Genomic DNA, 26387 nt, shown 5'->3' with positions numbered 1-26387 from the left:
CTTAATAAAATAAATATTGAACTGCCAGTAATTTGTTCTTGGAATACATTCTACATTCCGGAAAGTACAATAAAACTCCGGAATGATTTATTATCCCAATTTAATCTGGACCATATTGTAGCATAACTTGAGTTTATAGCGGTGGTTCATTGGCGAATAATGAATTCCGGCAAAGTTCTCGAGTGCCTCTAACTATTATTACCGATTATTCGAAATTGGAATTGAGACAAAGGTACCTATAGAAACGAGAAACGGGAGATGACAGATACAGAAATTTATTGATTTCTCTAAGAAACAAGGAGTTGCATGTTTTAAATGCAAACAAGCGAAAATTAAGTATTAGGTTTCTATTTTCTTGGATGTCATAAATGAGGAAAAGCTTACCAAAATTCATCCTAACCATAGTCGTACGGATTTGTTATATTTTTTGAACAGACAATATATTGAAACAACATTGTAAAGGTAGACTGTGATTAAACGTGTTGTCATTGTACCTTCAATTTTGACGTCCAAGTAGTATGTCGACATTAATTATTCATTGATTATAAAAAAAAAATTAAATTAGGTGCTCATAAAATGTGTACTTCAAACATATTAGAAGAACTTAATACTACTTTGGATTTGGACAAAAAAGAAACATTTGAAAAAAAAACTTTGAAAAATATCAGGAATAAAAAAGATATCAATAGAACACGAGACATCAATGCTAACAAGAATAACAAAATTTAAAGGGTTTTTACCCATGTATTTAGTGGCTTTAAAAATGTATACCTTTTCAGCAGCACTGAAAATATAATATTTATTCCGAAATCGTTCTGTGATTTAGCCCGAAAGGGTTTTTAAACAAATAAAGGATTCAATTATAAAGGATTTTTTATTCTGAAAGTATCATGAACCGATCGCAAAACAAACGAACAAGTTCTTGAACAACTACGAAAACAATGTGAAGTTTTAAAATCAATAAAAATCAGGAAGCTGGAATACTTGGGACACATTATAAGATGTGAAAAATACGAACTGTTAAGGAATATAATATGGGACAAAATCAAAGGCATTTATAAAATAAATTGTAAAGACTGTAATTCAACATATATTGGGCAAACACACCAACACCTACATAGAAGAATTGTTGCACACAAACATAGTGTGCAGACCAATTCATTAAACACAACAGCCCTAGCCAAACATTCTCTTGAAAACAGCCATTCTTTTGATTTTGAAAATAAATGTACAGATTTTGGAAAAAGAACAAAATTACAACAAAAGATGCATATTGGAGGTGATTTACATAAAAAAGATCCAAATTCTATCAATAATAAGACTGACATCAAAGATCTTTCCAATATGTATCATAATTTAATAAATTGAGTTGTTTTCACAAAAACTAAATCGATGAACTTAAGCAACCTGTCCATACACAACAGCGTACATCGAACAAAGACCTTGTTTTTTGAACGAAACTTAAATTTATTTAAAGGAATATGAAACAATTTCCTGGCAAGACGTACTTAAACCTGAAGGGTATGATGTTTATAATTGTTGGTTCACGCTGGTTCTTCGAAAGGATTTGTTACTGAAGAAAGTTTATTATTTTGATCAAAATCTAAAGTAGCTGATTACAATGAGGAAATGAACAATGGCATTTTCACTAAATGTATAATTGACCAATCAATTTCCAATTTAGAAGAGCCATCATTAATTGTGATGGATCATATCTCATGCTCCATATCAGTGTTCTTCTAGAAAAGCAACCTTTCACTGTTTCAACTACAAGGGAAATTATTACCTGGTTGACAACAAACAAGATTAATTATACGCAAAGTTCACAAAACCTGAATTATCATAAATTACAAAAACAAACAGAAAAGATAATGTGTATATAATTGATGAGCTACTAAGAGAACACGGCCAAAAAGTGTTGAGACTATTTCCTTATCACTGCGAATTCAATGCTATTAAATTATATTGGGCAAACCGAAAATCATATTGCAATAAGTATATTGGTAGATATAGACATTCTGATAGTGCTGTTATAAATATGTGGAAATAAGTACCAAACCAATGTAACACAGAAATTTGGAAAAAATTTCAGTGTGAGATATAGTTACTCATAAAATTATCAAAAAGTGGTATATCCGAGATAAAGGTATTATTAATATTAATATTCAACCAATTACATATAATAGATACTGGTAATATGCGAAGCTAAGATTCTACATTGATAAAATCTTTTTATGATTGTATACGATGCTTAAATAAACATTTAACATAAACTGCTTTTTACCCAACTCAATTTACTCCAGCTTTTCTATTTTTCAATTTATTATATCTTTATTTTGTTGTTTAGTTTTATTTTAGTTTGATAACGTGTGTAACCTGCATTTAGTCTTATTATGATTATTACAGTTTTAGTCATTTTGTACAAAAGATACCTGTTACGAGGCTGAAAGTTCTCCAATCTTAATACTAGGTCCTCCTCCTTACTAAATTAATAATAATTTATTACTCTATTCTGAAGTCAAAAGATACATAGAACAAAAATCCGACACTTCCCTCAAAGTGAGAAAACGCATAAGGAAATTAAAGTTTAGACTTACGCAGCACACTTAAACGAGCCCGAATTGAATGACGCCATAGTCCAGTTAATATTTATTTACCTAAAAAAGAAAAATACAATTAGACCAATTGTCCTATCGGAAAACTATAAATAAATTTAGTTATTTCTTTTGAAAGTTTAACAAAATGTTGAAACTATGTACTCTACGACGGACTTGCGCAATATTAATAGTCTCCGTAGAAGACCTATAAACGTAAGTATAATATACACTGTAAACTTTTTAGGTAGATTTAATCTAGTTAGAGCGCATCTAGAGATGTCTAAATTAAATCTACAAGTATAAAGACTATCGAGGGAACACTAGCTAGAGTTTCTCTCTCGTCTCGCTATAGTATTCACACTTTCGGTAGCATGACAAGAAACGATTCGTAGTGTGCATTTTTAGACTTCGCTAGATCTATTTGTTCAGGTAAATAGACTCGGTTCGCTCTAGGTAGACGTGACACACAAAACATAGCAGTTTCGATCTGTCTGGTTATTTGTTTACTTTAAGATGGTAGACAACGAAAGTTATACTAATAAAGTGAAAGAACTGGTTCCCAAGTGGGATAAGAACAAAACCTTATAATGAATACAAAATTACGAAATGTATAACTGTGGAATTGTTCGTGTAAAGAATATCGAGATAGGCCAAAAAAAAAGCTAAAGCTTTAGCATGCGAAAGCTATGCAAAATACCTATTATAAATGGAAGTGAGTAGAAAGTTTCACCATTTGAGATGTCAATAAATTCGGAGATAAGAAAATTGAATAAAAAAAATTGTTGTCGAACCGATAATATTGTATTAAAGAGTAGTTGGAGATTTTTGACGCCTTGCAGTTTATGTCTAGAAACAACGAATCCTCCAATATCACTACTGGGACGATAACCTATACCGCAAGAGAGCATTTTGTTATTTTTTCATAATAGTTTGTTAAATGATGTAAATACAAATACAAATACCCACATATCGAAACTTCTAATTTTATTTTAAAGATTATTGTGTTTAAAAGTTTTAAACACAAAAATTTTTAGAACCAAATTTCTTCATTTATTTTTGCATGTCAGCGATCCATGACACTTTAAATTACATTGTTCCTTTGTTTACAGGAACATTTATTGCTGCCACAAAACCTTTTCGAGTTGCATCTGAGAACACCTTGACCAGAACCTTTGGATGACATATTTTCTGCAGTTCGCAAGGGTATTTTCTTACTACTATCATTTGATTCAAACATGAATTGCGAATCGGTTTGAAGGAGTTCATTTCTTGAACATAATCTATCCAGTGGTCCATTCTTAGTACTGAGTTTGTAAAAGCCGTCATTATTAATTTCAGAAACAATGGCTAATACATCCCTTGGAGTACTTCGACCTATCTCTCTACCTAAAGACTGTGCCTCGCGCATAGTTAAAAAATCGGAAATACGTACCTTTTTCTCTTTTATGTCCTATTATATATACACTTATTTTAAGATCAATCGCACAACATATCTACTAGTGTGTATTAGGCGTAAATATTATAGTAGGTAAACTACTCAGAAACCTTATAGTCACAAAACTAGGACGAAAATGATATGAGAAAATGAAATTTACGTCCCATACAATAATACAATATCGAAATAGATCAACAGATCCTCCAATAGTGTATGAAGCATAAATGATTGTGCTTCCATTTTATCTCGAATACGAACAATTGACATATTGCCGCAATAACGAATAAAAGACCTGGTTAACATTTTAACAACGAAACAAGCCGTAAATATCTGATCCATACTCTATTACGTTCGACCAGCAAATAAAATTGTATAATTGAGTTTTCACATTTCAACTCGAAAACTATTGAATGACAATTCATTAGTTGTTGAAAGTTACATGCTTTTCAAATTCTCTCGTTATAGTTAGTGGATTTTCGACGTTGAAAAAGAATTAAAAGTTCAACAATATGTATAATTCAATTATAATAACAATGGAAAACACTCAAAAAGTTATATTGCAAGCAAATAAAATGAGCACTAAAAGAGTTAGTTAAATCAGTATAATTGACAAATAGACTTGTTTCAAGTAATATTGCAAGCATATAAAATGAGCACTGGTAGAGTTAGTTATAATAATAATATTAATAATGTTTATTTACTTCTCATTATACAATATAAAACAATATTACAATATAATAGTTCAATATAATAGAATAACAAATTCATTGTAAGTTAAAGATTTATTACAAACAAATATTTGTTGTAGTAGCAAATAAACAAAGAACAAATTCCCTAATGAACCAGAGGTTGTGCTCAGGGATTACACTATTCAATATTTGTTCTACAGTACCATCAGGTTGATAATATAATATATTGTTACAAAGTATATAGTACAGTATTAGTTATGTGATGAATTTAATTAAAGAAGATCGCTTCCAAAATTTCTGATCCAGTGTTCTTAAGAAATTTTATAAAAATGGATTTAATGATGTTGAATGAGTGATTTTTTTCATGTAGGTTTTATAGATCTCGGGACTTCTTCTTCTTCATAGCCTTCTGTCGTCCATGTTTGGACAACTCCTTCCATCGGTCTCTATCCTGAGCAACATATTTCCAATTTCTTCCGGCTATTCTTTTAATGTCATCAACCGATCTCATCTGTGGTCTTCCTCTTGGTCGTTTATCTCGGGCAAATCGTTAAATATTCTAGGAATAAAGTATATGAAATTGTGTTTTCCAATTGATTTATAAGCACTAGTAATTTGGACATAGTCAGTACCTTGAGGCACACCATACTCAATGATTTTTTCAGCACTTACTTTGTTATTAATCTTGACAATTTGCGATCTATTTTTTAAGTAACTTTGAAACAGTAAGTACGGTATGCCTCTTATTACAAGATCATCCAAAGCACCTAACAACTGCTGTTGACTAACAGTGCCAAATGCCTTAGTTAGATCCAAAAATATCGCTAAAGTAGGAGAGCCATTATCCAGCATCTTATATAGATAATCAGTAGCGGACGTTAGATCTGAAGTGGAATTATCATCATCATCAGTAGCTCGACAACCCTTTCTGGGTCCTGGATTGTTCTAGGATTTTCCTCCATTCTGTTCTGTTCCTTGCTTTGTTTTTCCAGTTGGTAATCTTAAGTATTTTCAGATCCTGTTCCACTTGTTCCATGTATCTAAGTTTGGGTCTTCCCTTTGACTTTCCCCCTACTGCTGTTTGCCTCATTATATGTTTTGGTGTTTCAGTTTCCAACATCCGTTCAACACGGTCCATCCAGCGAAGATGTCCGATCTTTATGGATGTTATGACCTCGGGTTCATTGTATGCTGTGTATAGTTCAAAATTATATCTTCTGCGCCATATGTCATTTTCTTTCACCCCCTTATACGTGTCTAAAGATTTTTCGTTCAAACCTACCTAATAGATTCTTATCGCTTTTCGACAGTGTCCATGTCTCTGATCCATATACAAGGACCGGTTTTATCAGGGTCTTTATATATATATATATATATATATATATATATATATATATATATATATATATTTTGCATTTGGTTTTTCTTGTGATGTTGTTAGATCTTAGATGTTTAATTAGTCCATTAGAATAGAATAGAATAGAATATTCTTTATTAATCCCATTAGATCACATTGTGATATAGGACAAGTCATATAGTACATAAAGCGCGATCAAAAAGTTATATAGGACAATTACATAAAACAAAATCAATAAAATATAGATTAATATAAAAAAAAAAGATATGCGATATAGAGCGTCTCTGAACCCGTCGGTCCTCATTCCCTGTAGTCTTTTATTAAGTCAAAATAATCATTTAGGTTGTAATCGCATAATTGGATCAAGCATGCTTTTAATTTATTTTTGAATTTTTGAATATTATTTTCATATCTTATATTAAGTGGCAAACAATTGTAAAATTTAGATCCTGCAAAATCAGGACTAGTTTCAACGAGAGTTGTGGAGTGTTTACACACGCTTATCAACCTCCCGTGTCTTGTCGGGTAATTATGAAAGTCAGAGTTGGGGGTAAAATTTTGAAATTTAGTTTTGACGTGAATAATACACTTATAAATATATAAAGCATGAAAAGTCAACAGTCTATGTTCAATAAAATATTTACGACATGATTGTCTATTATCAATATTGAATATCAATCTAAGAATTCTCTTTTGAGTTATAAAAACTCTAGAAGAGTTTCTAGAGTTTCCCCACAAGACAACATTATAGGCCATATATGAATAAACCAATGCATAATACACACTTATCAATTGATTTGGTGTTAAATAGGGTTTTCAACTGAAGGATCGCATAGTAACCCTTATTCACTGTTTTGCAGACTTTAGTGACATTTTCATCCCATGTCATATTACTTTCTAGAATTCTACCAAGAAATAGTGTTGTATCACTAAAGGGTATTTCCTCAGAACTAACTGTGATTTTACAACCATGGGATGACTTACAGCGCGAGTAGAACTGCATACAAATAGTTTTCTTTGCATTTACCATTAAAGAGTTCCTTTTACACCAGATTGTAAATTCCTGTGCTACTAAGTTCATTTTTGAAATGAGTTCGACTTCAGTTGACTCGTCAACTACAATTGTTGAATCATCTGCATAAAGAACTGTATGGTCTGCAGTTAAAAAAATTATCAAATCATTGACATATAAAAGAAATATTAAGGGTCTCAATACGGAGCCTTGCGGTACACCTTGATCAAGATTAAAAACAGATGACTTCTTATTATCGACTTTTACTAGGAATTTACGATGTTGTAAGTATGACCTTAACCAGTTCAAGAAATGACCCCGAAAACCAAGGGCTTCTAATTTATGCAGTATAATTTCAATGTCAATAGAGTCAAAAGCCTTAGTTAAGTCAAAAAAGAGTGCACCCACATACCTTTTTCGATCCAAAGCAGCGTGGATATAATTAAATAATGAAATAGAAGCACTATCTGTAGATTTATTAGGAAGAAACCCATGCTGGCATTTATTTAAGATATCATATTTATTCAGAAAATTTAACATTTTACTGTAAATACACTTTTCGATAATCTTAGAGAGTACACTTGTTACGGTGATTGGCCTGTAATTATCAACCAAACATGGCTCTCCCTTTTTGAAAATTGGACTAACTACTCCCGTTTTAAGGTCACTTGGAAACTTGCCATCCTTGATGATGTGAGACAGAACAGGAGATATATATGAAGAAATGTATTTAATTATTTTAGTGGGGATTTGATCAATACCTACTGAGCTGGTATAGTTTAAGGAAGATATAGCATTCTCAATATCAAATGGTGAGACCTCAGAAAAAAAGAATGTGTTTTTAATTGTCATAGTTGTGAAATAGTTAAAGGTATAGTTATTGAAATGTTTTAATAATGTGCGTTTGACTGATGTACAAAAATACTCACCAAATTTGTTTGCTATGTGTTCTGGATGTATCAATAATTTATTATTGTCATTAATGCTCCACTCAAAATTATTTTTATTTTTACCAGTTTGACGATTCACAGTTTTCCATATCTCCTTCCTTCTTTTATTATTATTTTGATTATGTAGATAACTTTGATATGAGGCTTTCTTTATATCCTTTACCTTAGGGATAAAGTTGGCCTTTTGTATTTTATAGTTATACATTAAATCTGGATTACCACTAACATTTGCTAGCCAAAATAAATCCTTCAGCTTTTTACTAAGCTGAAGAATTTCAGTATTGATCCATTTTCTGTTGGTATTAGTAGTTATGCGTTTTGATATTAAAGGACATGTTGTATCAATATGATAGGAGACAGTGTTCAAAAAAGCTCTATATGCATCATCTACATCATTTAAATATGTATAAACATTTTCGAAATTCTCAGAATGACTCAACAAAAGATTAGATAAACAATTCTCTGATAAGTTTCTATAAGTAGCTATCTGGGATGTAGCAGTATTGTTACTCTCAGATATGTTTAAACTAAAATGAAGTCCTAGATGATCACCTAAATTGTAGTTCACGACAGCCTCATTGTATAATTGAGGAATATTGGTAAGAAAATAATCTAGTTTCGATCGTGAAATTACACCGTTTTTGTTAGTAAATATTCTAGTTGGTTCAGTATTTTTACAGTTAAGTCCAAAACTAATCATGAAATCCATCAATATAGATTTTTCCCTTGACTCTTTAAGATAATCGATGTTAAGATCACCACAAAGAATAACACAATCATATTTAACGTAACAAATATTAAATACATGACATAATTTATGTATAAAAATATCAATATCCCCATTAGGGGAGCGTTACACATTGAGTAAACAAAATTTTTTTGAGTCACATCTAAAACTAATACAACAACACTCAAAGTTAAAATCTTGACAGATGTTCGTGACAAAACTTGGAATATTAAATTTAAAATTACCCCTTACAAATACAAGTACACCACCATGTATATGATCACTTCGATTATAGTACGAACCTAGAAGATAATTAGGAAGATAAAGGGAATTTATATTGTTGTCACTACACCATGACTCAGATATACACAGCAAATCCGGACTTTGAGTTTCAAGCAATAATTCGATAAGACTTATTTTGTTTATAATAGATTGAGCATTTATACATACGATCTCTAGTTGATTGGTTCTGCCTCCAAACTTATTTGTAGCATCTAGATTGCCCAATTCCGGATTCGTAACAATCATTTCTGGTTTTGTTGGGGACCGCGGCTGGTAAAATTCTTGTATTTGAAGTTAAAATGGCGGACCATCGAACCCTCAGGCCAGATGCTGGGGTTGAAGACTTCATCTTTGTAATCTAATGGATATGAAACTTTGAAACTAGCCTGGTACTCGGTAACCTTTATCTTCTTGCAGTAGAAACTGACATTTGGAGCTTTTACCTTTAGATAATTAGTCAAGTCTTCGGTTGTCGTTTCAGGATGCAGTTGATAAACACTTAAAAATCCAAGTTTTGGAACTGTATTCACTTCTGTGGATGAATTAGAGTTAGAAGCTGTTCCAGTAATGGGTTTGTTATACATCTTCGCTACTTCAACTGCACCTCGCACTTGTTCATTAGTGATTATATTTACCTTTGTATTGAGGTTAGAGTTGTCACGACGTCGTTCATATCTGCCACTGCCACTCTTATCATATACAGGTATATGTTGTGTTGTCGATTCTGAAGGCATTAAGTCTGTTGATAGTTGGCGCGCCACCTGTTCCTTTTCTGAGATACCAATAGAGGAATTTGACGTCTGATCTCTTGATGTTTTTGTTGATTTTTTTTTTCATTAAGACATAGTTGCAATAATTCGATTAACGTTTCTTGTTCATAAGCCCTTTTCTCGAGGTGATGAATCAACTTACCCTGTGATTATATGTTTTATTAGCGAATATTATCTGAAGTGGAATATCTCTTCTTAAAACCATATTGGTTTGGAGATAGCAGGTTAAACTTTGTAAGATATTGATTTACTCGTTCGGCTAAGGCCTTTTCAAATATTTTTGCAAGGCTGGTAATACGTGATATATGACGATAATTTTGCACCAATTTTGTATGACCTTTTTTAAATATAGGTATAATTACAGCTTTTTTAAAATGGTCAGGAAATGTACCATCTTCAAATATTTTATTTATTAAACAAGTGATCGGATCAACAACATAATTGGAAATTACCTTTAACAGATCGGCAGAGATGTTGTCTATGCCAGGAGATTTTTTTGGCTTTAGGGAATGAATAATACTCTGAACTTCTGATTTCTATTATGACATGTAGTTTTTGGAGGATCAGGAGAAAAGGATATTTTAATATTTTAAGCAAGCCTAAATAAATTACATCCTACATTAGAAAAATAATCATTAAAAATATTTCTAATATTCTGACTATCAGTGATTACCTCATTATTTTGATTTAAAATGGAATTAATTTCACTTTTTGTGCTATTATTATCCACTTTTTTAATACTATTCCACACTTAATTCCACAGACCTTTAGAACTGTTTTTATATTTTGTAATTTCCGTGTGAAAATAATTTTTTTTACATCAATAATTAGCTTATTTAATTTATTTTTGTAAATTGCGTATTCTTTTTTAAATGGTAGGTCATCTGGATTGTTCATAAATTTTCTGTTAAGTCCATTTTTTTTATTAACCGATTTTACTAAGCCGTCTTTCTTTGGTATTTTTATTGACATGATGTACCGAATTATTTTGCCTACCACATAGGGTATTACTATGGAGGGTTGAAAATTGGGGACAGAAATTATTGGGGTAGAGATAGGACAAGCAAAATAAAAGAAAACTTATGCGAACGGCGCTCAGGGTTTATTTGGAGAAGCTGGGTCGTGGATAAGTGAATTACAGGGGGGTTGGATTGGGGCAACTACAAAACAATGAAACAAAGGGGTACTCTCGGAAATCTCCCGGAACAAAAAAAAACACAAGAAGGTCCTCTAGATATTTAAAATGAGACGCCGCTTTGAGGAAACTTCCTGCTGGATGAAAGAAAAAGGTTCTTCCTTCCTAAAAAACACAAGAAAAAGGGTTAGAATCTTTTTTAAAATAAATAGACAAAATGGATTAGGGAAAAAAATTAAACATTTATTGTTGTCTCACCACAAACAGTTACAAATATGATGGTAATACAAAAAATACTATATAATTAGTTATAAAGATAAATACTAAAAATAACAAAGAGAAAACACTTACTATGTCAGTTTTACAAACTCTTGAAGTTGGAGATACTACAAAACGGTAGTTGTATCCTACCGACTTAAAATAAGAGTACCTTTTAGTACTAGAATATCTGAAAATTTAATAATCTAGGATCACAAATGCTTACAAGTTACAGATAAAAAAGTTATGCGTTAAAATACCCGTTGACCTACCCAAAATAATCGCACCAGTTTTTTTTTGTAAATAGAAGCCTTCTGGAGTTCTTAAAAACTACTTACAAGGCGCCATCTTCAAAGAGCTCTAGCTCTCTTAACAAGCATTTTCGGACTAGGTGACTTGGGTTAAATCGACTTAAAATTATCTGAGGAATCTGCGGTTTTCGTTTGTCAGGAGAGTTTCTGGACACCCTGTATATTACGCAGTGTCTGTTGCACATTAAACAAAATTTTAATCAATACAATGCGCATTATGATTTTCACAATTATCCCACCAGAAACAAGAGTATTTTGTACCAGAATTTAGCCGCCCTCAGAGATCCAGAAATGGTTCAAGATATTTAGCCATTACGTTTTACATCATAGTGACAGCTAGAATAAAAGCTCTTAACTTTTATCAATTCAAAGCTAAAATTAAGAAATACCTTATAGTGAATGCATTTTTCTCATTTGGGGAGTATTTTTTAAGTTTAATGTGTTGTGATTAGTATTTGGCTGTTACCTTTGTTAATACACTTAGTTTTATGTTTTATATTTAAATTTCTCTACACATATTGACTATTAACTTCTTTATTTATATTTATGTTTATATTTGACTTGTAAAAGTACATTTATATTAATATTACCAATAAACTATATATCCATAAATAAATAATTCTAATATTTTTTAATAAAAACCATACAAGGTAAGTGTGAATGTTTCTGTTTCTTTTTGCTTTGGACATAATTGGTTTCGGAAAAGATCAAACCTATGCATTTATTTTTCATATCAAGCGTCGATGTGTAGAGTCTGTAAGTACTATCTCAAAAATAACAGCAAAACAAATATACCTCACTCCAAAAGTTTCAATAAACCCTTATTTTGGTGATTTTTCCTCGTTTTTTACTTTTGCACCTTCGGGGCAATGTTATTTTAAAGAAATTTTTTCTAAATTTTACACGCTTCTAGACAGTTGTTAACAAAAAGCTTTTTATGACTCGCATGTTTCGTCTACTATACATTTCAAACGTTTTGAATTTCCATGAATGTTTTAATTCCGTATTCACTTTTTTGCTTAACTTGGCTCGCTGCTATTCACACTTTGAAAACTTTGTTTTAAAAATCCCAAAGGCGATGTGAGCGCTCGTGAAAAGATCGTAAAAGAGTTTATTTTAAAATTTTATAAACTTGTTTAGTAAAATATAATTTGCGTTGTGCAAATGTGTACATTAGAAAGAAAGAATCTAGTAATTATCGTTGACAGTATATTAAATCTAAGCATTATTGAGTACCAGCTCTAGGGCCTATTCCAGGACAGGAGGAATGGGTGAAATATGGTAGTAACAAAATGAATTTATAAAACCAAACGATAGGTGTTGACTTAAGACAGTAAAACTCCAAGTTTTCAAAAAAACTTTTTGCCGAATTTTTAACTGTACTCTGACAAGCCATTGAGGAGAGTGATTCATAAATTTAACTTGAACAACTACAAATTGTACAAGGCGCAACTCAAACAAGTTGTTTACTAATAAGAAAATTAAAATAATATTGGTTCAATTTGCAAAAGTTCTCCGGACATTTTAATAGGTAATATACGTGAACCAGCTGTAACAACAGACGTAGTCACAGTGCTAATTAGTAAATTAAAATATGGTCAGCAAAAATTATCCGAATTCTAAATTCTTTTGATTCATCAGTGAGGTCAACTCTATTGTTACAGTGGAGCCACCGCATCCGAAAAGGGAACTACCCCAATGTCAAAGATGTCAACATTTTGGCACACACACAATTATTGCCACAGGAGTCCGCACTGTGTAAAATGCGTGGGCGATCACCTATCATCTCAATGTCCAAAACAAAAGAATATAAAAGATGTTCAATGTGTAAATTGTCTAGAAGATCATCCTGCCAGCTATAAGGGATGTTCAGTATACAAAGAGCTGAAGAAAAAAAATTTCCAACACTTAAAGATAAAAACGCAAGTCAACCACCTCGTGCAGTACATCCTTCAATCACTCAACCAACTATCAGCTATGTGAAAATTGTTGCAGAAAGAGATAATAAAAATACATCTGCCATAGATGAGACTTCTCATGTAATAGAAACAACTCCTCAACATATACAAAATAATCTAGAACTACTAGTATATAAGTTAATGGAAAGAATGGATAAGATGTTTGATCTCATAATGTCTCTGATATCTAAGCTTAAACTTTAACACTAAACTAAATATATGCCAATGGCTTAACCACTCATTTCCACGAAGTTAAAGCATTTATTTACTCTCATAAATCTAGATGTTATGTTTATTTCCGAAGCACACATGACTAATAAGAGCCATTTCTATATTCCCAAATATTCAACCTATGTAACTCAACATCCATTAGGTAAAGCCCACGGAGGTAAGGCAATTATTATAAGAAATACCATTAAGCATCATAAAATAAATAAAATTAGTAAAGTTAACATCCAAGCCACATCAGTGTCGGTCGAATATTGACAAGGCCCGATTATTTTATCTGCTGTTTATTGCCCACCGAATAAAATAATTAAAGCTGATCATTTTACTCAATACTTTAAGATGCTCAGGCACCGTATCATTACTGCTGGAGATTATAATGCCAAACATCATAAATGGAGCTCCAGAACCATAACCTCACGTGGACGAGAATAATTAAAAAGTATTAATGAGAATCATTTAATTCCTCTCTCTACTGGAGAGCCTACTTATTGAACCACTGATAGACAAAAAATTCCTGATCTTATTGATTTCGCTATAGTAAAAGGAATATCACATACCTACCTCCAAATTTCTCCTTCATTTGACCTGTCATCAGATCATTCCCTAACTGTCCTAAACATCTAACACTCTCTAATAAAATAATGCCCTAAAACTTGCCTCTTAAAAGTGATAGCGACATAGAAAATGCAGTTGTTCACTTAATTACAGTTATTCAGCAAGCTGCTTGGACGTCCACTCCAGAAATTACTCACAAACACAACTCCGAGTCCTATCCTGCTCACATAAATATACTCATATTGAAAAAAAAACTGCCAAAGAGGTGGCAGTTCACTAGGCAGCCAGAAGATAAAGCAAATCTTAATAGAGCTTGCATACTACTCAAAAGAAATATTTAAAGAACCTCTCACCTGCAGATGATAGAAACTATTCGCTGTGGAAACTAACAAAAAAACTTAAACACAACGAACAAATAAATATGCCAATCAGGAAACAAAATGGCACGTGGGCTATAACTGATATAGATAAAGCATACACTCTTGCTAATCATCTATGCGAGGTATTCTAACCTCATCAGAGGGAAGTCTCAGTTGAAGAACAGCAAGCTATTCATGAAGTCGTAAATGCACCATATCAAATGGCTCCACCTATTAAATCTGTTAAGAAATCTAGAATTAAAAAAATAATTTATAATCTGGAAATTAAAAAGTCACCTGGATATGATTTAATATCTAGTTTAGTACTAAAAAATCTACCCAACGAAGGCGTAAGTTTAATTACTTATATATTTATTGGTGTAACTTATATGTTTATTGTGTAAAAGTAGTAAGTGTATTGTATAGCGTTTTTAATTTGTATTCTGTTCATTGATATTTGTTCTGTAAGTGCAATTAACTATAAATAAAACTATTTCTTAAATAACTGCTCTCTATATGTAGAATAATATTTTTTTATCAATGTTTAAAATTTATGTAATTCCGTTCACTGCAGATACTGTAAGGATGGTTTCGCTCCATTTAGTTACGTGATTATTCGACCCTTTTGGAATACAGATCCAGAAGGTGTTTTCGCGCCCAATTTATCCCCATCGCTTTTTACGGACGAGAAAATTCGCTTGTGAATTATTTCTCATCTCTTAACTTTTATAAAGTTAAAAAGCGATATATTATAAAGATATAAATTGAGCGCAACTAATAAATCAAATGAAAAAAAAACTTCTAAGCTGCGATAACTGTTTATTGTAGCAAATTTTCCAATATTTGATAAAATTAAGAAAAAAATTAAGAAAAATTAGGTTTGTAGATTAAGACATCGAAAAAGGAAAAAAAACGTGGCAAAATGTTTTCTGTATTTTTAAAATTTAAATATTATTTTTAAAAGTGAATAAAGTAATTTTATTACTTATCTATTATTTTTTTTATAGATTTTACTAAAATTGAAAAAGCTTACATGTTAAATAACGGACTCTCCTCGTGGCGTAAATGGACCCTTTCAACTGTTTACTGCAAACCACGAACCAGTGGCGGATCCAAGGGGGGGGGTGACGGGGGTCATGACCACCCCCAAAACAAAATTAAATATCAATCAAATAATCCTAAAAAAAAATAATTTAAAACCCATCAACCCTATAAGCAGGAAGTCAAGAATTGAAATGATTCAAACTCATTTATTCTAGGGGTAAGTGTAGAATTATACGGAAGCCTTTTTAAATTGCTCTTTAAAAAAATCAACAATTCTAAATACAGTAATACCTCGACTTATACTTCCAGGAATTGACGCGATTTTTAAATTTTGTCAATTCGTCATTTGAGTGTCAGAGAATCGTTCGATTATCGATGAGATAGAATTACCGCCCACACATTATTGCTCACTCAATGTACATGACATGACTTTTCGCACGAAATCAGCACATTTTTATTTTGTATTAGGTGTTTCTTATCTTCAGTTTTGTCTACGAATTGGTTGTTTGTAATTTGAATATGTAATATATACGTTGAGACTGTGTGCTACATTTTATAATTTATCTATAATAAATATCAAAGTGAATATTGTTGTTGCATTAGCTCTGTCTGATATGTAAGTGAATACAAATAAAGGAACTGGGGGCTGCTGTCCAAGGTATTTGTGAAACTGTGAAACTGTGAAACAGTAGTTTGTCTCAGTAATGCTTTAGGTAAAACTGTATCACTTAGTCGTCTTCTTCAGTCACCAAAATTAGATTTTAAGTAGGCTACTGAGGCCATAGAGGACACTAAATGCATTCTTTAAAATAAAAGGTCAAATGCGGAATCTGTCTTAATAAAACTTTACTATGAAGTAAACAAATAGCTGAACAACTAGGCATTGAATTGAAGATACCTCGTATAGTTTCTCGTCAAACCTATCGTCAAAACCAATCTGCTAACTCTTGCGAAGAATATTTCCGTAGATCTATTTATTTACCCCTTTTAGACACTGATTTAGAAGAACCACTTTCACCTAAAGTTATGAATCTATTTAATCTTCGAGTTGTTTTACCTAAAACTGATAACACACCAGAAGATAAAGTTGCACTAAAAAAAATTGTTGACACCTTCCAGGATATTATTGGACCAACTACTTACTGCATATTCCACAATAGAACAAGAGTTTTCACTGTGGATTCAAAAGTGAAAAAAGAGTCGTGAAAAATAATGAAAAACTTCCTGATTGTATATTAGAAGTATTAGAAAACTGCGATATTCATATGTATCCAAATATTAGATTATTTCTGCAAAATTAATTACATTGCCAGTCAGTGCAGCAACAGCAGAGCGTTCTACGCTTAAGCGTCTAAAGACTTGGCTTAGAAATAGAACTTCTGCGAAAAGGTTAACTGGTTTAGCACTCATCAATGTGTATCCTGAAATTTCTCTAGATGTTGATGCAATCATAGAGCGATTTGCTAAATCGTATAGGCGAAAAGAATACATTTTTATAAAATTATATAATAGTTAATTATCTTATTATTATAGTATTTTTAATCACTGAACTTTTATTTACAACTCGTTGCTGGCTGTTGCTGACAATTGGTGAGAAAAATTTCAATACCGAGTAAAAAATATTTCACTCGCTTATAGCCTAATATGCCCAATTATAGAAATAACTATTCCTTAATTATTTTATGTTTTTTGTTGAATAAATTAATTTAAATAAAATGCTGTTTACACTTATTCTTAAGGTTTCTCTTCATTACGGGAGGGTGACTATAACTACAGCAAATTGCTCTCTATCTTGAGCTGATCTTAGTATCGAATGTGTGTCCATGCCTGTCCAGTCTCTTACATTCTTCAGCCAGGAGCATTTTTTTCTTTCTGGACCTCTTGTTTCTTCTACTTTCCCTTCCATTATGAGTCGTAGAAAGTTATATTTTTCTTCCCTATAAATATGTCCTAGATAACTAGTTTTCTGTTGTTTACAATATTTAGGAGTTCTCTCTCAGTCCTCATTCTTCTCAGCACCTCGTTACTGCTCACGTGCTCTATCAACGAAAGCTTCAGCATTCTTCAAAAAACACACATTTTAAAGGCTTCTATTCGCCTCATACTTGTAATTCCGAGAGTCCATGTTTCCATTTCGTATAGCAATAAGGATTAAAAAAATGTTTATACACATTGATATCGGATATCCAACGATAAAATAGAGTTTATTAGGAATGTTAAATACATTCATTATTGTTTACACTTACATTGAGTTTTTGCATTTAAATTACTTAACTTTGGTTTATACTTATTTATCCTTGGTTGGTTTTTGATTTTGTAGCTATAGGATAGGTGGGTTTAAATTAATTGTCTTTACCTATTTTAAATTAACTATCCTTGATTTTTCAGTATTTATATTTGAATAACTTTCCTTTGGTTTAATAGTCTTATACACTTGATTTTACTGTCACAGAGTATGTGGGTTTAAATTATTTATTTTTGTTTAAGTTTAAGACCCCTTAATGTTGTACCCTTCTTTGCACCCGTAGGATATTTGAGTTTAAATAATTTCTCATTGGTTTAATATATCGCTTAAAATAATTATTTAGAAAATGGTTCCCTTACCTGAGGCACAAATCGTATCAATCCTAAAGGTGCAAAAATCTAAGTCCTATATCAAAATCACCCTCAAGACCCATGACCCCCCCTGACAAAAATTTCTGGATCCGCCACTGCCACGAACCACTATTTCGTTTCGTTGCGCTACTTCCGTGGCGCTCGCCTCAGCATTTTTTTTATGCAGAAAAAGTCATACAACGTCAGTATAGAAGCATCGCTTCAAAAAAGTATTTTGAATGCTTTTGTTTTAAAATACTTACTTACTTACTTAGTCCTAAGCCTTTCTACCGTTAGGTGTAAGGCTGGTGGGGTTAAGATTTGCACTGTTGTCTCCATGCTATCCGGTCTTGTGTTAGATTTCGTGCACTTTCCCATGTCAATCCTTTCTTCTCAACTTCTTTTCTGATTTCGTCTACCCACCTAACTCTTGGTCTTCCTCGTTTGTTTTTCCCTTGCATTCTCGTTTCAAACACTCGTTTTGTTAATCTTTCATTCGACATTCTACACACGTGCCCGAACCATCTTAGTTGCCCCTCTACTATTTTTTCGTTTATTGGTTCTAGTTTTAGGTTTTGTCTGATTGTTTCGTTTCGTATTTTGTCTGTCCTCTTTCTGTTTGCTATTTTCCCCAGGAACCTCATTTCCATAGCATTGACTCGAGATTTTTGTCTTCCTGTCAATGTCCATGACTCGCTATTATAGATGATTGTAGGTCTAACTACTGATTTAACGACTGCCGTTTTTACCTTCTCCGGTATTTCTTTTTTCCCCAAAAATGTTGTTTTCATAGTGTTAAATAAGCTTCCTGTTCGTCCCATTCTCTCATTTATTTCCATGTCTTGTTTACCGTTTGATTCAATTATTGCTCCTAGGTATTTAAAATGTTCCACTTGTTCTAGTTGTTTTCCGTTTAATTGTATTGCGTGTGTCTTTCTCTTATTTGAAATTATCATTGTTTTTGTTTTCTCTGTATTTATTTTCATATTTATGTTTGACAGTTCTTCTTCTAGGATTTCAAGGTTGTTCTGTAGGTCTTCTCTGTTTTCTGCTATCAAAACCATGTCGTCTGCAAATAGAAGCTCTGATAGTTGAGTCTGTTTCATTTGCCAGTATCCTAATGTTAGTTTTCTCATTCTTCTCTTGGCTTTCTTTATTGCTTCATCCAGTACCACTGAGAACAGCAGTGGGCTCAACACGCATCCCTGTTTGACGCCTTGACTTGTAGTAAATTCTTCGGATTCCTCGTTGTTGGTTCTCACCGTATTTGTATTATTATTGTACATATCCTTTATTACATCAATTGTTATCCTGTCAACTCCTCTTTCCTTTAATGTCCTCCATACGTCCTTTCTTTGTATTCTGTCAAACGCCTTTTCCAGATCAATAAAGCATATATGTATTTCTCTATTTTTATTGATTACTTTCTCACTTATTTGTCTTATTGTGAATATGTGGTCTTGCGTGCTTCTGTCCTTCCTGAATCCACATTGTGTATCTTCCATAGTTGGTTCTATTTGGGTTTTTATTCTTGTTTCTATTATTCTTGCGAATACCTTCCCAGGAATACTTGATATAGTAATACCTCGGTAATTATTACAGTTTCTCTTGTCGCCCTTTTTGTGTATTGGTAGTATAATGTCTTTCTTCCAGTCCTGTGGTATTTCTGCTCTCTTTATGATATCATTCATTAGTTCTTTCATGCTGTCCACTCCCTCTATTCCCATGAATTTTATCATTTCCGGGGTGATATCATCCTTGCCTGGTGCTTTGCCCAATTTAACTCTTTCAATTGCCTTTTCTAGTTCCTCTGTTGTTATGGGTTCTACTTTTTGTTCTTCATTAATTTCTTGTATCTCCACTATGTTGTCTACGTCTGTATGAGTTAGCTCTTTGAAATGTTCTCTCCATCTTTCCATTATTTGGTTTTCTTCTGTTATTACCTTTCCATTCTTGTCTTTTATATTCGGCATCATGTGTTCTTTCTTTTGTCTGAGCTGTTTTAATGCGCCATAGAAGAGTTTTTGGTTTTCTCTATAATTATTTGTCATTTTTAGTCCAAACTTTTCCCATGACCTTTCTTTTTCTGCTTTCACAGCTATTTTAACCTCTTTTCTTTTTTCTTTATATGCCTCATAATCTTCAGGGCGCTTTGTACTTAGATATCTCTTCCATTTTTCTTTTTTGTTCTTTACTTTCCTTCGTATTTCGTCCGTCCACCATTCAGTTCTCCTCATGCTATTATTTGCTATTTTTGTCTTCCCGCAAGTTTCCTCAGCAGCTATGATTAAGCTGGTCTTGAGATTTTCCCACTTTTCTTCTATACTTGCAGTTTTTGCCCTACCTTTCAAAATATTGTCTAATTTTTCTTGGAATATCTTCTTATATCTTTCTTCTTTTAATTTGTAGCTTTTTACTTTTTCATTTACTACCTTTCTCCTCTTTTCTTCATTTTCTTTTGCTGTTCTCATTCTCATTATTACTAGATGATGATCACTGCCAATCTCTGAGCCTCTTTTGACTTTCGTGTCTTGTACTCTTTTCCATTTGTTGCTACTTACCAAAAAGTAATCTATGATTGATTTTTCATTTCTACTTTCTTGTACTCTCGTGTATTTGTGTACTTTTTTATGTTTAAATTTTGTATTTGTTATAACAAGTTTATTCTCCATACATATTTCTATTATTCTTTCACCATTTTTGTTTAGTATTTCTTCTCCTTCTTTTCCCATGCATTCCTCAATTCCATTGTTATTATTTCCGACTCTACCGTTTAGATCTCCCATTACAATTATATTTTCTTCCCCATTGTCAATTTGCATTTGGAGCTCCTCGAAAAATTTATCCTTCTCTTCCTTTTTTGCATCTTCATTTACTCCGTAGGCTGTTATTATTGTCCATATTTCCTCGTCTATCAGTTTCATTTTCAGCGATAATATTCTCTGGTTAACATATGTTTCTTCTATAACGTATTGTAGTCTATTCGGTGCAATTATTATCCCTACGCCTTCTTTTGCTCTCTCCTTTGCATCTGCTCCTACCCAAAATAACCAATATCCTTTGTGTATTTTCTTAAAACCTCTTCCTTTCATTTTCGTTTCCGTTATTCCTAATATTTCTATTTTTTGTCTGATCATTTCTTCTACAAGTACTACCTCTTTTCCATTGATGCTTCTTACGTTCCATGTTCCCATTTTTATCTCTCCTTTTTTCTGCGGTATATCTTTCATCTTCTTTCTATTCTCATCCTTGTTTACCTTTGCATCGTGCTTTTTCCTATCGTTATTCCTATTCGTCGCCCTGGTCGTCATTGTCAGATCCTTTCCGTTGCTTTGGTCGTTATCAATGTTCCTCGTGTGGGTGTAGTTTTCTAGTTTTTTGGATGTTTTTCCAGTTCCTTTTTTATTTTGTTCCATCTCCATTCTTCTTGGTTTACTAACACCTTGTTGTAACCAATTTTGACGTCTTTGCCTTTCTCTTTTTCGTTTTTTGCAAAATTTCTTAGGTGTTTCTGCTTTTCTTTCTCTTCTCTAGTCAAGTCATCATTGATGAATACCTTTTCTCCTACGACGTTTTTTAGTTTATATTTTTTTGCCATAATCTCGTGTTTTTCCTCTTCATTTCTTAGTTTTATTACGCATGTATTCTCGCCTATTTTTTTTACTGTTGTAGGTGTAATATCAATTTGAAGATGTTTATTAAAAAGTCCTTTTATTCTTTCTTTTAGTCTGCTTGGTTCATTTGTATCCATTTTTAGACCATTTATTACAATGTTGTTTTTTCTTCTATTTTTTTCGATTATTTCGACTGCTTTTTTCATTTCTTGTAACTCTCTCCTTATTTCTGAATTCTCTTTTCTTATATCCTGATTTTCTTTTTTTAATTGTTCGTTTTCTACTGTCAGTTTTAGTAGAGCTTCGTTTGTTTTGTTTTGTTGGTCTTTGATTTCTCTTATTTCAGTTTTTATTTCTTTCTGTTCTTGCTTCATATCTTTTTGAGTTGTGTTCATTTCTTTCATCATTATTAATAACTGGTCTAATTTCTCAGATTCAGTTGTTTGGCGTTTTGTAGGAGTTCTTGGTGTTTTTTTGCTGTTTACAAAAAAATCTATATTTTCTCCTTTTCTTTTTCTTCCTTCATCTGTAGAGTATTCGTCGCTGTCCATTCTTACAATATTTTCCCTGGCCTTTTCTTGTTATTTCGGTGTTTATCTCCTTCCCTGTCCTACACCGCGAAAAGAGTCGTCGACCAGTCAACCCGTCGAATCTCCGACCCTTATCGGTGTTTATATGTGGGTCACTTCTACCGAGTTACTTTTCGTTGTAAGTCCCGTTTTCCGAGTTTTCTTACAGCCGAAAATTAAAACGATATTTATTCACCAACGCCACTTTGCCGTCGATTTTAGTGTGTGGACACCTTTGTTGTAGCGAACCGTAATTACTGTTTGGCACAAAAAGTTACAATATAAAAAGTTAATATGTTAAAGTTGATAATACTAAAACTTTTAGTTTAACTTTAAACAATAATTTTAAACTTTTCTCTTAATTATATGTATTGAATTATATTTCTGGACCGCCTTTGTCTCCAACTCTTCTTTGCATCTATAGGTATAGCGTCTGCCAGATTTTTAATTTAAATATAAAGTGTACATACCCAAATTCACAATTTTTCACAGAGAGCACTTTTAAACCTACTTGCTTGTAACAGGTGACCACACACACTCCTGTTTTAAAATAAATGTACATATACAACGTCAGTAGAGAAGCTTCGCTTCAAAAACCCGTTTTTTTTTCGAATTTTACAATTTTCTTTACAGATGATGGAGAGTTTTCATATAGGTGATGATAACTTATAAATTCCTTATTGATAGCGGATTCTAGAGCAACAATTGTCTGTTGTACTCATATTTCTGAAAATGTTTTGTTAATTAGCTGCATGTTGACATTTTAGTTGTGCTAATATTTTAGTATTATCAATGTTTATCTTATTTATTTCCCTCTTGTCCTATTTTTCCTTTATCTCCTCAAAGTTGGCAATTATCATGGAAATCCTGACCTTTGGTAGTGATACGTGTATTTCTGTCGCTGTGTTTTTAGGTCCCACTTTTTATTCAGGAGTTCTAGAATTTCATCCATTCCTTTCTAGCTACTGTTTGCTCACTTTTAACTTGTTTTACCAATTAATGATTGCCTGTACCTTCAAAATACCTAATAGACCAGTAACGATTAACGAAGCTTAAAGAAGTAACGATTTTCCAAAGACACTCTTTGATAACAGATATCAATCAACTGCTTTTAATATATCGCACCTTGAAAACAAAAGTGACATTATCCCAAAATCTAGATATTTCAGTATGACCGTTTAAAGTTTTTCTGTTCTGTAATGGATGTTGAACTAAAATAACCGAAATAAATACTATAACTAATGTTATTTAACAGTTTGATTAGTACAGTTAGTTTCTACCGAAGAAGGCAAGTTAATAAGGTAACTACTAATTTAGAAAAAAAATCTTTAAAAAAAATTCCTTATAGTGCCACTTTTGTTTTACATCAAACTTCTGATTATTAGAATTAAAACTTAAGTTAATATTTACCTTATGATAAAAAAAGAGAAAAATAAAACGAAATTGTGTCATATTAAAAGAAAAAATCGTTTATTTGGTAAAAGTAAACAAACTATTAATAATACTTAATGAAACATAACATTTTTTCGAACTTAAAAACAACTATCAAAACATACTTTCATAATAGGATTTGTAACAATTGGAAATTAAGCCAGCATCAATAAGACTTCTTACATCATCTTTCTTTCTCTGTGATATATCCAATTTATGCTGATAGAGAGGTTTGATTTCTGAAGGAAGATTATTTCTTTTGGTTCTTTTATTTAAGTCAAGCTCTTTAAAATCATCAAAGATATTTGTAGTTTATTTTTATCCCTTCATGTTCGTTTTTCTCAACTTAGATGACTTTTAAATCAGACAGTTTTGCAACTTGGCCATCTACGCTCTTATTCAGCCTCGGAACCGGTAATTGTTTTATATCCAAGAAATCGCCATAGCTCATTTCATTTACAGCGAAAGGTGTCCCTCTTTTTTTTGCGCTTCGAATAGCACAAACTTGTTTTCAATCAAATAATGTACAGCATCTCCTTCGTTCTGAGTATGGCCACGTATTAAAAATTTATGGGTAATAGATTTTATTTTTAAATTCAGGACCGCATGTATGTACATCCCAATAATGAACTGGTTTTTTTGCTGTCCACAACAGTTATCAGAATAAAAGATGACATTCATTTCTTCATCAGCAGTTAGAGACTTTTTCTGTAGATACTTTAAAATACAACTACCTATCTCATTAGCTCCGCGATTTCCTTGTGATTCATCCCAAAAGAAGCATTCAGTTCTAGATGATCTAGATGATCAACGATCTAGAACTCGAAACACATTCTTGTCCAGAGTCTTTTAAGGATTAGCAGTTTTGGCATATCGTTCATTTTTTTTGTTTCCTAGGTTTGTCGATCCTATTTCCAACAGCGGATGGAATATCCTCCACGTCATTATTATTTGCAATCCGAACATTTTCCTTATCTGTTATAGTTAGCATCACCAATGTCGTTGTATATATAACATGTACGTCGTAGATATAACATGTTCAATAAAATCCTCGTTAACAGAATTTGAATTATTTTCATTTATAATTGTCGTCAAATCACCACTATTTTTACTTACTACTTCTTCATGTATGATTATTGCGTTCTCATTAGAAATATCTGGGAACAAATATCAATAGTCAGTGTAATCCAAAAAAAGAAATCCTATCAAGAATCGAACAAGCAAGGAAAACATTCATGAGCATGAAAACCTTTTTTACAAGATCAGACCTTAGTCTACAGCTTAGAATCTGAATGATCAGATGTTACGTTTTTTCTGTCTTACTGTATGGCTGTGGAAGTTGGACAATGGACTCTGAAATAGAAAAAAGAATAGATGCCTTTGAGATGTATATATACAGACGAATGTTGAGGATTCCATGGATACAAAGAGTTACTAATGTGGAGGTACTTCGTCGCATGTGTAAACAAAAAGAATTACTAAGAATAATCAAAGAGAGGAAAATGCAATACTTGGGTCATGTGTTGAGAGGCGAAAGATATGAATTACTTCAAGTTAGACTGGAAGGAAAAGTACAGGGCAAAAAATCAGTAGGAAGACGCCAGAACTGGTGGCTGAAAGACCTGAGGAGATGGTCCGACCGCTCATCCGCAGAGATCTTTCGCTCAGCAGTTTCCAAAGTTCTGAATTTTTTTCATCTACGTTAGCTACACATTTAGTGAAATAATGTGAGGAAGAACTTGAAGAACATGTAGAAGATCGTGTAGAACAGGAGGACGAGCTGGAAGAAGATGAAGATCTGGAAGTAGATCAAGAGTAGATTTGCGGCATCTTTTTTTGGGGGTGCGTAGGTTCTGTCATCGTCCGAAGCGGGTGAAAAGTCACCACTGTCATCACCGGGTAAGTTTTCGTTGTTAAACGAACCGAAGTCGTTGCTGGATGTTTGTAAATGATTGGTACTTCTACTGTGTGAATTGTCCATGATTATAACTCCTTAAACAAAAAAGTCGATGTAGTTAGCAATATTTTGATGGTGTATTTAACATTAAAATTATGTACTATTAAAAGAAATAATCACAGTTATTTATCTTACATTATTATAAAACCACTACACACGAAAAACTGCAAATGTCTTTTATTTATTAAAATACAGCATGATTGTCCTATTATTTTTACTAAAAGAGTGACATTAAACTAAATTTGACATTTATCTAGTTACAAAAAATAGTATAATCTCATTCCACTCCTTACAAAAAATGGCACATAACGAAAAATGATATTATTTAATCCATTGATAATAGAACTTAGTCATATAGGTTATTCAAAAAACGACACTATATTTAAAATGTCAGTGTTTCATTCATTAACTACTCAGAATAACTATACATAATTTACGTGAAAACCGGCACTTAAGAAAAAATGTCACTTTTTTACTTACCACGACGTGCTTCTCCCTCAACAATCCGCCGGAAACTGATATAGTGCCACTTTCTAAATTATCACTTTGACAAA

The 26387-nt window shown here is 32.3% G+C and overlaps 1 protein-coding gene across 4 annotated transcripts in view; it reads right to left on the bottom strand.

The window, feature by feature from the left end:
• Positions 1 to 26387, bottom strand: part of Tpst (tyrosylprotein sulfotransferase) — a 533460-nt gene that overhangs the window by 201307 nt on the left and 305766 nt on the right. Inside the window, exon 3 of one of the 4 annotated variants that reach the window (XM_072532277.1) lies at positions 2598 to 2657. The exons of the other annotated variants lie outside the window; for them this stretch is intronic. The gene's annotated coding sequence lies outside the window, so the exon portion shown is untranslated. The remainder of the gene's footprint in view (positions 1 to 2597; positions 2658 to 26387) is intronic. 4 annotated transcript variants of the gene reach the window in all.

The sequence above is a fragment of the Diabrotica undecimpunctata genome, chromosome 5 (genome assembly GCF_040954645.1).
Source record: "Diabrotica undecimpunctata isolate CICGRU chromosome 5, icDiaUnde3, whole genome shotgun sequence".
Taxonomy (NCBI): Eukaryota; Metazoa; Arthropoda; class Insecta; order Coleoptera; family Chrysomelidae; genus Diabrotica; species Diabrotica undecimpunctata.
Note: the sequence above shows the minus strand (reverse complement) of the source record. Positions and strands in the feature narration are given on the sequence as shown.